Here is a 15,100-nt window from a genome sequence, read left to right as displayed (position 1 = left end):
GGTGAGGCACCTTGGCAATGACACCTCGGCAGACATGGTGTTCCATCATTTAGTGCCTTTTTGAGAGGGGTTGGCTTTATGTGCATCTGTGGGATCATCAGCTACCTCATTTCCTGCTGAGCACACTGATTTTGGTCGATCTTTTTTTGGAGAAACATAATGGTCTGTATAGGTGTCTGTGCTGGGACTGAATGTACTGCCTAGCCTGGGTGGTACTTAAAACTGGAATGAAACAACAATGAGAGTTGCAATGCTTTATTTGAAGTTGACTTGGGTTCTTCAGTATCTGTCACTTACAAAAATGTGGACTTGAAAATAGGGCCCAGTGTCTTATTACTAGCTTGAGATAATTTCATGTGTTGGTGGAGGTGAAGGGCAGCAAACACTTTATTCCTTCTCTCTTCCTCATCTCAACATTTGCTGAAGAGAAGAAATGGCAGCATAATAGAGAAACACAGGTGTTAAGGAGGACATGAACTTGACACAACCCAAAATTTCAGAGTGCCTTAGAGCATAGCTTGAAAATGCCAAGCTAAGTAACCAGAGAAAATAATCATGCTTGTAAATGTTTTGACTGGCGAGTGTTATTTTACTGACATGTTCACAAGAGTATTTAGAGATGGGAATGTGATGTCTTAAGAAGAGTTTGAAAAAGAAGGTGAAACCAGCATGAAATTCTGTAATGTGCCTGCAGAAATCCAGGGGTGATCCCAAGGTGCAAAGTGTTACCTTCTTTTTTCCTGTGGTTTCAATGAGCCCAAGGTCAGGCCCTGAATGCATATTGTCCCGGAAGGCTGGAAACACGTCACTGCATGTACAAGGAGGAAGGTTCTTCCTCCATCTCAGACTTTGAGAGGTAGGACTGGTACCTTCTACAACCAGTATGAGGCTCTGGAACTAGAAGTTCAGACAACTGATTAGGTGGCTGAAGGTCCTTCTGGGGTAGGGGGGCCTCCTAAAACAACACCACCAGTACCCCGCATCAAGACCTCCTCTGTCAACAGGAAGAGAATGGTAGTTATAATAGGAGACTCCCTTCTAAGGGGAATGGAGGGCCCAATATGCAGACCAGACCCAATTCACAGGGAAGTCTGCTGTCTCCCAGGTGCTTGGGTAAGGGACATTACTGAAAAACTCTTCAGTCTAGTAAGGCCCTTTGATTACTATCCACTATTTGTTGTTCAAACTGGCACTAACAAAATAACAAAGAGAAGTCTGAGGGCAATCAAAAGAGGCTTCAGGGCCCCGGGATAATTGGTGGAGGGATCAGGAGCACAGGTAGTAATCTCCTTGATCCTTCCAGTAACAAGGAATAATATTGATAAGGATAGGCAGATCCATCAGGTCAGTGATTGGCTCTGGGGTTGGTGTAATAGGAAAAATTTGGGCTTTTTTGACCATGAGATGACCTACTCAACAGCTGGTCTACTGACACCTGACAGGATGCATCTACTTCAGAGGAGGTTCTAGCATAGGAGCTAGTGGGGCTTTTACAGAGCTTTAAACTAACTTGGAAGGGAGAAAGGCACAAAACCAGGCTTGCCAGTGATGAGTGATGGGATGGTGTGCCAAAACTTGAGAAAACTCATGGGATCCCTCAGTCTCTCTCAAGAGGTATTGACTACAACGTACCACACCTGAAGTGCTTCTACACCAATGCACACAGCATGAGGAACGAACAAGAGGAGCTTGAGACTAAGTTTTGGCTTAGTCTCAGAGTTTTGACATCATTAGCATAAGTGAAACCTGGTGGAATGAGACCTGTGACTGAAGTGCCCTGTTGGATGGTTACAGGCTGTTCAGGAGGGATAAGCAGGGCAGACGCTGTGGAGGGGTGACACTGCATGTAATAGAAGGGTTAGAATGTATGGAGCTCACAGTTGGCAATGGCACAGTTGAGAGCCCTGGATAAGAGTCAAAGAGTAAACAGACAATGCAGATGTCATCATGAGAGTCTGCTATAGACCTCCCAACCAGGACAATGACGCTGATGAATTATTCTTTGAGGAACTAAGGGACACTTCCAAGTCATCTGTCCTTGTCTTTATGGGGGATTTCCACTTGCCAGAAATTAACTGGGGGCATCACACAGCTGGTACAACCTGGGCCAGAAGATTCCTAAAAAACATGGATGACAACTTTATGAACAGGTCCTAAGGGAGCTGACTCATAAAGATGCCCTCCTTGATCTGCTGCTTGTCAACAGGGCAGATCTCATGAGCGAAGTGGAGATTGGCGGCTGACTTGGCCACAGTGACCATGAAGGGATCAAGTTTAAAATCTTTTTTGACAGGAGGAAAAGTGCCAGCAAAACCTCAACTCTGGAGAGCAAACTTCAGGCTGCTCAGGGAATTAGTAAGTAAGGTCCCTGGGAAAATGTTTTTGCAGGTGCTGGAATCCATCAGTGCTGGTCAATTCTCAAACATCACCTCCTAAGGGCACAGGAGCAGGCAATTCCCAAATGTTGGAAGTCAAACAGACAAGGCCTGGACAAGAGGAGACTGAGAGGTCACCTCATTGCGGTCTAAAACTTCTTGTGAGGGGAAGAGGAGGGGCAGGCACTGATCTCTTCTCTGTGGTGACCAGTGATAGGACCCAAGGGAATGGCCTGAAGTTGAATCAGGGAAGGTTTAGGTTGGATATTAGGAAAAAGTTCTTTACCCAGAGGGTGGTTGGGCACTGGAACAGGTTCCCCAGGGAAGTGGTCACAGCACCAAGCCTAACAGAGTTCAAGAAGTGTTTGGATGATATTCTCGGGCACATGGTGTGACATTTGGGAATGGTCCTGTGCAGGGCCAGGAGTTGGACTTGATGATCCTTGTGTGATCCTTCCAACCTGGCATATTCTGTGATTCTGATTCTGTGATTCCTGTTGTCATCTGGACCTGCAGGTGGCTCTTTTGATGACGATAAGCAGTAAATGTATGTCTTCTCCTTCCTCTCTTCACATTGGGCAAAAAATACGTCTGCAATGGACAGAATTTAATAAAATAGCTATTTTGTTTCAGATTTTCCTGCTTCTTCTGTAAACATAGTAATTTATTCAGGCCTGGGCTGCTGCTGAAAACAAATACTGAAACTGTTTTTTTTAATAAGAACTGCCTTGTCTATTTAAATAATCTGTCCTGTATTGCAGAGGTATAATTACCACAGGCACCATTAGAATTGCATGATTTAAGTCCTTTATCCCATGGAAGAAAAGGAACTAATTACTAAAAGCATTCCCATTATTTAGGAAGAGCAAACTTCTTCAAAGAAATCCAGTTTTTTGGTGGTGACTTGACTCATCCCAAGGAGCATTGCAAGGCTTGTCTGTGTGAACCCCAGGGAGACACGGGTGTGGTGCCTTTGTTTTAGCTTTTGTTTGAGGTAAATATGAGGATCCGAATGCCTATCCACTATCTGCAGAAAACAGTTTCTGTGCGCATCGTCTTCTAAAGCAGAGTCTCTGCTAGTGTTCTGAGAGTAAACCATGTTCTCCTGGGTCATCGGCAGCCTAGGGCCAGAGCTGCCAGTAAGGAATGTTTGAGCCGACAGATGGATGATTTCTTTATGGAATATGTCCCCATCTTCCCTTCAAATCTATTCATGGATGTATTTTTTTTTTTTTTGCCAAGAAATTCTGATCTGTTCAAAGGGCCTGGAATTCTGAGGTGAACATCTTGTGTGTCCTGCCTGCCTGGTCGTTGGCCTCTGGTCTCTGCAAGGGGCTAAATCAAAACACCTTTATTTTGCCTTGCAACTACATCACCTGGAAAGCTGTCTTATATTTATTCCAATTAGTCTATGTGTCTCTTAGTAAGGTACTTTACATAAGAGAGCAAATATGTCAAGACCCTGTTTACACTGCTCTTTGCTTCTACAACCTGCCATTGAAGAGTTATTACTGACACAAAGGAGCTATCCTGTCTTTTTAAGTTGCTTTCTGAAATATCTGGTAAAACAAACTACTTGGCTGGTATTGCCATTAGTTCTGTTAAAGAAACACTGGCTTGATAATTAAATTGTTATTTTATCTGCTATGCAGCATGATACTCTTTTAAACCAGACTGGTAGGTTGACACTGAAGAGTGACATCATCAGGAAGTTTCCTTTCAGCAATCTTTTTCTGTCCTCTTTAAAAATAAGGTATTTTTTCCAAAGTGATCATTGTCCCATAGTGTGGACTACTGATAGTGTCTATTGAGTCTTGCCAACCTGGAGCTAACTGTTCTGTAGGTCTCTTCCCCAGTGAGCCTTCAATGACAAGGTAAACTTTAGCTTGGTGTAGCTTTTCAACCATCACAGTTTTCCTGGGTCTTATGGCTATTGCTTCTGATTTCCATGTTCCCTCCCCAGGTGTAATTTTAACAATCTTCTCCAGAGTAAAAAGGGTAATTACATAACTGACCAATCTGGACAGGAGATGGGTTGTATGCAAGAAAAGCCTGAACAAGTGAAAATGTGCCAGGACACACGTTTTTATCAGCTGGTTTTGACACAGAATTATAGAATGGTTTGGGTTGGAAGGAACCTTAAAGGTCATCTAGTTCCACTGCATCTGCCAAGACTTTTCTCTTTTATTGTGAATTGTATCCTGTAGTTATTTCTGACAGCTAATACTTATAAATCTAACATTTCTTAGATGTTAGGCAGTACGCAGACACTGTCCATTAACTTGGTTGATAAATGATCATATTCAGCAAGCAGAGGAGTGGGCAAATGCTGTTTGCTCTTAAATTGGATAGAAAATCTTTGTATGATTTAATAGCTGAAAAGCCCAAATTTGGGATGGGAAAATTTTAAGCTGTACAACACACTCTGTTCCTTTTTAAGTGTTATCACATCCCTAACAGCAGGGGGGAAAAAAGGGCTCATCTAGAAGTAAATTACTAATATTACTGTCCCCTGTTGTGGGGGTAAGATTTGAACTTAAACTCTTTCTCATGAGTTGCATAGCAATGTAATTTACTTGTTATCACATGGTGTGTGATCTGAATTTTTCGTTCAGCTTCTGATTATGAGAGTCTCAAAACTGGGACAACCCTCATCAAGCATTTGTTTTTTCAGTAATTGCAATTGTTGATCTGCCTTCAAACAAAAGCATCACTGAACAGAAAAGTATTCTACCTTTATATGTAGTGGGGGTAATGGAAAGGTGAGAGGCATGGTTCACATTTCATAACCACCCAAAAATCAAGTGTAGGGTGTTCAGCTCACTACTGCCCACAGTCAGGGGGAGAAGGATGGGAAAGGGCTCCTACAGAGCATGTTTCACTTAATTGCAGACACATTTCCTGTAGGCATAGAGTCCCATCATTTCCTCCCCTTTCCCTGTACAGAGTCTGGCTGGAATGTACTTTGTTTTCTTCATAGCAGCTCATATGATGGTTTGTTTTGGGTTGGTGATCAAACAGTGTTGATAACACACTGATGTTTTAGATATTGCTGAACAGTGTCTGCACAGCATTGGGACCTTCTTGGTTTCTCACTCTTCATATCCACCCCTGCCAGGAATAGATTAGAGGTGGGGAGGGGACACAGCCAGGCAGATGTCCCAAACTAAACAAAGAGATATTCCATGCCACATAAGAATTGAAACAAGTAGAAAGAACAAAGAAGCTAATAATGTTGATCCCAAGTTACAAGCCCTCCATCACTATGTGTCTGCTGCCCATACTAAATGTGTTTCAGCTAGCACCAGCTGAGCTGCAAAGTACACAGAGCACTAGAGTATATCCCCAAAACTGTGTCTGCATGACCCTGAAGATGGCTCATTTGCTATGTCTCTTACTAAGGCTCATCATTTCTAACACAGAGCCACACTAGCATGGCTGCAGAGTTTTCATCTACCGAAGGTAACTCGTTCCAGACCTAACAGTACATGTTCTCTATGGCATTGGATGAAATAGTAATCATTAGCATGTATACAGCAAGTCTCTGAAGCCACCAAAGCCAATCAACTCTTACAGGACAGATCTAACCAGTGAATACACTAAGCAGCTGTCTTAGAAAGTCATAGAGCTTCTGAAAAAAACCAAGCATGAGAATGTGGGCACATGAGCATGAAAGAGTGGTCTTAAGTACCAGATGGTTTTGGCTCATAGTTTTTCAGGTACCATCTGGATTCAGTTCCTGGCTTAGCAATGGACTGCTTGGGCAAGACCCTTCAAATCTGTGCCGTGGCTCCACACATCTGCTCCAGTGCTGTGGCAGTGGGAAGCTGTCACAGAAAAGCTTACTATCAAGCTTAAATAACCATACACACTGTGGCTACAAGTAATTTTCTCCTGTGTTTTGAAGCTGACTTGCCCAATCTGAAGCTGAATGAAGGAGGATAGAGAGCTCTTTGTCCTTTTCCCCAGTACAATGATAAATTTTCTTCCTATGGTTTCATTTTTAAATTAAGGCAATTTTAATCCATTGCTCTTTCTCTGCACCTTTATTTCTTTTTCAGCCTCTTGAAATTTTCCTTTCACCATTCTTCAAAATTTGTTATGATTTTTACTGTCTGATCAAATTAATTTAGAGTTCCACTTATCACTTGTTTATTGTCTGACTCACTAGCTCCCTTCACTCTCCTGCTATTTTATACTTAGTAAACATTGTATTTCCCAGCTTTAGCAATCTTTTCTCCATCTTTCTTGGCTGCTGTCCAGTATTTTGCTTATGAAGTAGTTTTCATGACATAAATTCTTCCCAGTGTTATCCATGAACTTTGGAAACCTTTGAGTCGGCTTCTCAGCAAAGAAGCAGACTTCATGCCATCAATCCCAGAATTTTTACCACTAGCTAGTAGTGTCATGACTAGTTCAGCCACCACATTTGTTTCTTTTCTGATATCAAATGCAAGGTCTGAAAAGACTGTTCCCAAAAATATTTATGTATCTCAAAAGATGCAAGGAAGGAGTATAAGAGTAAGTTCAAATCAGTTCTTGTTGCAAGAGCATTTTAGTGGAGTCCGTAACTGTCTGAATCCTTGTCAAATACAGACTTTGTCTGGAGGCATCTTCAGAACTGTGAAAAGTCTGCTTTGCAACCCAACATATGGAACTTCATCTGTATCTTCTTACTGAAAAATATATTATTCTGCAGACTGTGTGTGAACTGCTCACTTTATGCTATATCTACGTAGTTCCTAGCTACATGTTCACTGATAATACTGTCATGGCCAAATAACTTCTGGTTGACTCAGGGAGCAGACAGAATATCTTTTTGCATGCAAAAAGCACATGGACATGAATTTAAGCCACCTAATCTTCTCTCCATGCATACTGCTTTTGGCTGGGATAGAGTTAATTTTCTTCATAGCAGCTTGTACTCTGTGTTTTGCATTTGTAACTGTTCTTGCTGAGCAGTACTTGTGCAGCATCAAGGTTTTTCTTCTGCTTCTCACACTGCCCCACCAGCAAGGAGGCTGGGGGTGCACACAAAGCTGGGAGGGGACACAGCTGGGACAGCTGACCCCAACTGAACAAAGGGACATTCCTAGGCATATGGCATCATGATCAGCATATAAAGCTGGAGGAAGAAGGAAGAAGGGGGAAATGTTCAGAGTAAAGATGTTTGTCTTTCCAAGTAACCTCTATGTGTAATGGAGTCCTGCTTGCCCAGGGATGGTGGAATATCTGCCTGCGCATGGAAGTACAGAATGAATTTTTTATTTTGCCTCACTTGCGTTGGCAACTTTTGCTTTTCCCGTTACACTGCCCTTATCTCATCCCATAGGTTTTCTCACCTATACCTTTTCCATTCTCTCCCCAGTCCCACTGGGAGAGTGAGCGAGTGGATCTGTGGGACTCAGCTGCCTATCAGGGCTAACCCACAACATATTGGCAGTGAAATTTCTAGTGGGCATTTGACTGGCTAAACAAAGCTTTCACTGTCCAAAGAGACTCTAAAGTGAGCTTGAGGCTATGCTTCAGACTTGGAGGGTAAAGGTCAGTGCTCTAAGGTTTCAGGTAGACAGGCTTCCTGAGCCACCAGGCTTGGCTTGCAGTTTTGTCTGTCATCATTTAGATAACAGAAAGGATCGCCTGTCTGTCCCAAAAATCTGGGAGAGGTATTCTTAACCATGGGGTTGTATTGGTATCTCCAGCCGTATGCTCTCCCTAAAACCTTGCTTTTACACCCTTGTTTCTTCTTGTAAAGATGGCAAGAAAATGAAATTCAATTATATTTTATTCCTGTATTTGTCTTGTTTAGCTTGTTGGCTTTTTTTTTCTCCTGAAAAGACACAGAAATATTTGAAAGCGATCAGTGTAGCACAGTGACAGGAAAAAATCCGTTAGGAATTCACTAGAATTTACTTTTACACTGCTAATGATAGAGGATTTAATCATACTCATAAGGTAAGAGTTGGGAACAGGCTTTCTAGTGCATTTTTATGTTTTCCCTTGGTACAAAATGTAATGATATTTTTCTGCTTTGGACTTCTCAAATCTCTGTTTAGATATCTTGCTATAACATCTGCTCTCCCCCATTTAACCACTACATGCATCAGGACAGGGCCTCCCCCATTATTTGGAATTGTACTATGCTTCTTACAATGAAACTTCAATATCTGGAGCTACTGCCAATGCGTACATTAAAAGAAAAAAAAAAAAGGAAATGAAGAACTGAAGTTCTTCCACTTCATTTGGAGTTCCTTAGCTTTCTTGTATTTCAAACTTTTTTTTCTGATGTTAGAATCATAGAAACATAAAACAGTTTGGATTGCAAGTGATCTTTAAATGTCACCTAGTCCAATCCCCTTGCAGTGAGCAGGGACATCTTCAACTAGATCAGGTTGCTCAGAGCCCTGTCCAGCCTGACTTTGAAAGTTTACAGGGTTTTACCGCTCTCATTGTAAAAATCTTCTAAATTAGATATAAGGCTTGTTGTACCCTACAAGCTCAGAGGACATCAGTCCCTTTGCATTATCCTAATGGACTTAAAATATGATAAGTTGCTTACCAGGAACTTGAGTTACAAGAAAGATGTAGGGATATTATCAATTTTATTTTCATTCCCTCACATGTAATCCAAAAACTATTCTTCTTGAAGATAAGCAAAAGTGACATGAGGTTAATAATCAGCTCTTGCCGTAGAGAAGCATCTCAATATTAATTGTGTCTCTCAGTAGGGAGACTTCAGGCATATCACTTCCACCCACACTGATCATAAAAACAGTACTGTGAATTGTTTCACGGTTATATCCGTATCAAGCTGATGTCAATTTATGACTGTTATGTTCTTTTTAAATACTTAACTCTTATTTTGTTTTGATCTATACAGATAAGACCAGTTAGCTTCATTATGAGGTATGATTCTATAAAGCTGTCTATTATTTATATTACTGAACTATTTGAACTTCACTCCCTTCTGAAACACCAGCCTAGCAAGAGAACTAGCTTATCAGGCCTATTGTTACTGAAGGGCTTTTTCATATTTGATGGTTTAAACATACCCGGTGTTCTCATTTTAGCTTAGCTTTCTAAACCATATGTTTAATTATAGCATGTTCTTGTAGCAATGGTGTTTGTTTTACTCTTTCTTCAGAATGGTCATGCATGTGTTTGTTCAGATTACACAGAGGGCTGGTGCTTGAACCTGGTGGCACCCACTTCTGTCCTTCTCTTTTCTGTCCCACTAAGTTTCATTTGAGAACAAGTTGCCAGTGGGGATCTCAGGAACAGTGCTGACTTCGAAAACAGTGTGGCTTGTATTAGGCCTGGCAGAGTCATGGACTGAATTTTTTCCTAAGTGAGCTGAAAAGAGCTTTTTTTTCCCCTACTCCTTATTGAGTACAGACTTAAAAGTTCCACACTCCTACAACCTCTGACACAAGAGACTTTCACTGAAGTAAGGCTGTATGCTACCTATCAAGGTCTTCAAAGCTGTAGAGAAATACTTGTTCATACTGTGAAATTATCTTTGAACTGTTCGATGCTGCAAGTGCAAGACCCTCAGGGAAGAAAGGCCTGCAGGTTAGCAAGTTCAGCCTTTTCTATTTACTAGCAAGCCCTCTGTGATGGGGTCAGCCTCATCCCAAAGAACAGGTATATATATGCCTCACTTAGTTGCTGGTGAAAAGTTCTGACCTCCTGTTCTTGTGCTGGCCAGCGAGATTCCTGTATCGATCATCCTTGGTCTCCATGTTCTCCACCTGCTGAGTGGAGACCTTTGAAGCACTTTTAAGTCTCATCATGCAGAGATAAAACAGTGTGTGGCCTCTCTCTGGCACAGTAGGCAGCTTTTTTTGGAGCTACCAACCTTGCAGTCATATGTCTTTCTAGAATCCACTACTGCTTTACAGGTTTCAGCCACCTTTTCTTTCAAACTACTTAATAGATTAACATATATCAAGTTAAAATCTCATTCAAGTTGTACTTGGCTTTGAGGATGTAGCTTCTTCTTCAGACCAGAAGAAGGACTGGGTGCACATTAGTTTGCCTGTCTAATTATACTAGTTTCTCTTGGTTTATTTAATAAAAGATGTTGTGACTCACAGCAAACAATGCAACACAGAAAGTAGTGTAATAATTTTTTATGGTGAGTTGCATAGTAGTTCAATGACAATGTTTCTCGAGAGGTACAGCCCTGGTTGATCAAGATCTTCTCTTCAGTAGTGAATATGTGATTGTGAATCTTCTGTAGGCAAACACATTTCTGGCAGAGAGCAATACCTGCTGTAGGTATCCTCTACTAAGGAGGAGCCAGCAGGAAGGAAAATACTGCAAATTCTGGGATAGACTGAAGATTCACAAACTGCTCCAAGGTCCCTAAGACCAGAGAATGAATATCAGAATATCACCTCCCTCATGTCTAAGGGAATGAGGAATCATTTTCATGTTCTGCCTTTGTGGCCTTCACCTATCTGAGCACATGCCCATCTATTCCCTGCAGGAGAGAATGCACCACTCCCAGGCCCACCTGAGCTATAACTTGAGCTACCAGAGGGAGAACATGGACTGAGTAAGATAGTAGATCAAGTAAAGCCTATGATAACCTAAACCGCAAGGTATACCAATATTAATATGTTTGGTAGATCATTCCTGTCTAGGAAAAAACATGAATCTGTGAAAAAGAGAACAGAAGAACCGCAGAGAGAGCAGCCCTTGCCAGGAAGGCTGAGGATACTTACAGTGAAAGATTTCCTTTCCTCCAGCCTCACAGCAGCTAGTTCCTTACAGGCAACTTCAGGGACAGTTGAATTTCAGTCCAAAGGTCTGTGAGCACTTGTGAGCCTGATGTCTGAAGGCAGAACTGAACTTGGGATCCCTCCTTCCCTTTAAAGAGGGTCCCACCCCCCCCAAGACAAAACTGCTTTGGCTTCCACTGGAGAAGGGCTCTTTTGCGCAACACAGCAGAATCCATGCAGTAAAAGCACAACTCAGACTGCAAAATCAAGTAAGCATAACCTGGAAGAGCTCTTGCTTTGGGCAGTTAGACATACTTATGATTTTCACAAGTTGACATGTCTTGCCAGTTACAGAGGGTGAATGTGACTTTCTGATAATGCTTTGAACTACATGCTGCAGCTTTGCAAATCTCAGTGACATGGAGCACATTTCTGTTTTGTTACTTATTAATGCTGGGCTTGGCAGTCGCTGCAGATCGTTTTGTTGAAGTATGACAGAACTATAATCTGTAGAATGAACTAGGATATAATGCCTGTGACTCACGAGTAGTTTCATGGGAATAAAGCTCCTTCATATCCAACACAATATTTAGAAAACCATACTTGGATTCTATTGGAATTAAGTCTGCCTGTTCCTCTTTCCTTGCTTGGCTTACAAGGTTGAACTGGAAACTTTGAGGGCTTTTTTACCCCTCTCCAACTTGCAGAAACAGCAGCTGTTCCAGGAACAAGAAAGGGTGTAATGTGATAGCTGAAAAGAATTTATTCTGTGGTCAAAATACCAAGTGAAAGGGATGCTGTGCTAATGCATGAACAAGAGGACTAGATGAGAGGATCTGTGCAGGCACAACCTAAATAAGTTACCACAGTTGGGCAAAAGAGCATAAAGACTGGCAAAGGATTAATCTATTAATTTCAAGTATAGACTGCAAGTATTGGGGGCAATTTATTCTTTCTTTTCAGAAGTTGTACTTGGCTGAGAAGTAACTGCAAGTGTTGGGGTACAATTGTCCAAAAATTTGATTACTGATATTTGCTGGCTGTCAGAGGGAGTTGTTCGTTTTAACCCGTGACAGTAAATAGAGGGATGAGGTTATTCAAAGCCTAACAATCACTTAGTATTTTTGAGGGAATTAGGGTATATCTAACAACTATAAATAAGTTTTAACATTAGATTACAAGTTTGGCTCATTAACTGCAAGTTACATGTAATATCTGCTCCATGTTCAGATAACACAATTAATCACATTAAAATGCAAATAAGCTTATATCAGGTGGGGTGCTTGTTCAGATTTTAACACCTATTGATGGCAAGTCGGCATAGGCATGAACTTACTTGGCTATTTTTTTATTTTATTATTAAAAAGTATTTTAGAACATGGAGCCTGTAGAGAGGAACATGGACTCCAGGTCACACATAGAGAAAAAAGGAGTATATGCTAGAAATTATGATTCGGAAGATGTTTTAAAGACCAAATTATCAGTAAAGGACATAAATGCTGTTATGAAGGAGATATGTCAACTCCATGCCTTACTTAAAAGGAGAATATGCAGAATCAGTAGAGAGGTGATAATTATTTTTTCTGTGGCTGATGCTGGAATAATGCCCATGTTCTGATCTACCTTCACTGAAAAATTAAAATGGTTTACTAAAAGGAAAAAACAGATGCAGTGTTCAGGACTAGGAACCTTATTCAAAGAATGCTAATTATAATTACACAGCTACCATAAGAATATACCAGGAAACAACTCACAGAAATGGTACTAAGAGCTTCAAACTCCAGTGGGAAAGGATACGGAATTTTCAATAATTGAGTGTAAGAGCACTGGAAAAGAGCTGTGATAGGAAAAGGTTAATTCTCTACTGCCACTGTGGGCAAGGAGGGTCTCCCAGAAGCTATTCCACTTGCACAACATGGCATTTCCCCATAGTTTTTCTGCAACCTTAACTTAATTCTATTAAAGCTATTAATTCAATCTTAGAAATTATCACTTGTGAAAGTGATATGGCTATAAGACATGAGCACAGTGTGAGAGTAACACACTTTTTATTAATTGTCTGTACATTTGCACGGGGGGCTTCTGTTAAAACTTCACTCTACATTCATGGATATTTTAGTCTTACCTTCTAATTTACTTTCATGTTGAAAGGTACATAAAATATGCTTTGCCCTATAATATTTCTCCTAAAACATGACAAAGAGAGGAATTCAGCAGAGTTTGAGGAAAAATCAAAATCAATTTTTGGCAACTTTGAACCCTGAATTTGTAAGTACAATTGTCTGTCAACAGCACTGGGAAGATAATTTGGGCACCCTGTTGCAGATCTGCAACCCTGAGAAGATTTTCAGAGTGTAGTATGAAAAAATGATAAAAATGCTGAATTTTTTTTTCTTTATATCATTTTTATTACTGTACAAATGCAACCAAACAACTTTATTCCTGTAACATAGTTATACTTATCACAAGTGGCACAGGAAAATCCCTCTATTGCCTTCTGTTTAAAACACTAGAAATCTGGAAGAACTGCAAAGCTCTTCTCTCTGTAATAATGTTCCTTTTCAAGACTGCTTTTTTTGTCAATTCTAAATAAGCTACAGTGAGGAGGGTTGCTTTTTTTCTTTGTTATTGCTTTCTAGATGGTTGCTGAATCCTGGGCATCTACTAACTACACATGAATCTAAAGATTTGGCAAGTGAGAACGAATGGTAGAATGAATTTCTGCAGAATTCGTGCTTTAATTGTACTGTTTCTATCTCTGTGTCACTAAAACCAGGGCTGATGCTGCAGCTGCTGAGCCATATGAGGGCAGCTGCTGCAGATGAAGCTCCATCCTCATTCTGGTCAGCCACAATGTGAATGCCTGCACTGCCTCTCCTCTTCCCTCAGCTGAATTCTTTTGCCTTTTAAAAATTCCCACTGCTGTCTCTATTAGGTGGAAGAGACATTAATGATGCGCATGAAGAGTCAGAAAATGAAATGACAGGAGGAATGGAAAAAAGATTGTGCAGCACCCTTATCTACACTTGGAGTTGAGCACCTGCAGTTCCACATCTCATCAGGCAAAACCACTGTTTTTTCCACTGCAATATCAGTCATGTTGCTGTTAATGAGTAGTCATTAATTCTGCATTTTCACTAATAAGAAGTGTTAGAAACAAAATTAGGAATCTGGAGAAAATGCTACAATTCTGGTTCATTAATCTGTGGTTTTTGTTTGGATTCTTCTGGTATAAAAGCTCTAAAATCTTAAAGGACAAAGCACAGGAGTTGTGGTAGAAGTGACATATTGGCTTCACGAGGCTTCTTTCTTTTAGAGGGAATTTGAATGCCAGATTTTTTTAAGGCACAGAAAAATGAACAAAAGCCTGAGTCATTCTGACTTTTCAATCGCAGTGGAAATAGCAGGAAATGGGATGTTCCCAACTTGCCATTGTGCTTATCACATTCCTGTTCATAATCATGAACATGTATAAGTGTCAGTTCTATATTTTTGAGATGAAGATGACAGTATTGATAGCTTTTATGACCATTGCTGGAGAGGGACAGAACTGTCCAAGATCAAAGTCCTGCCTATCAAGAAGTAGATGAAAACAGGGCTAATGAGTAAGTGCCAGAGCACTATCAAAGATCTGCTGTAACATTAGAGTGTGGGTATTGCAGCAGGCCAGTTGCTTCGTTGGACAGGTGTGTGAGACTTGTTTCCTTGCCACGGATAGAAAAATGAAGTCATGTTGTTCATTACAACACTTGATCACTATGAGGATGATTAAAAGCATGAAGATGGTTAAGGGACTGGGCAAGAAATGTATGAGAAAAGACTAAGGGAGCTGTGATTGCTTAGCTTAGAGAAGGCTCAGGGTGCTCTTATAAATGTGTATAAAGAATTGATGGTGGGAGTAAAGAAGGTGGGATAGGATTGTTCTTAGAGGTGTCCAGTGACAGGACAAGAAGCTTTAAACACAAACTGAAGTAAATGACACTTCCATTAAACATGAGA

The sequence above is a fragment of the Neopelma chrysocephalum genome, unplaced genomic scaffold (genome assembly GCF_003984885.1).
Source record: "Neopelma chrysocephalum unplaced genomic scaffold, ASM398488v2 Primary Assembly neopelma1_23b, whole genome shotgun sequence".
Lineage (NCBI taxonomy): Eukaryota > Metazoa > Chordata > Aves > Passeriformes > Pipridae > Neopelma > Neopelma chrysocephalum.
Note: the sequence above shows the minus strand (reverse complement) of the source record.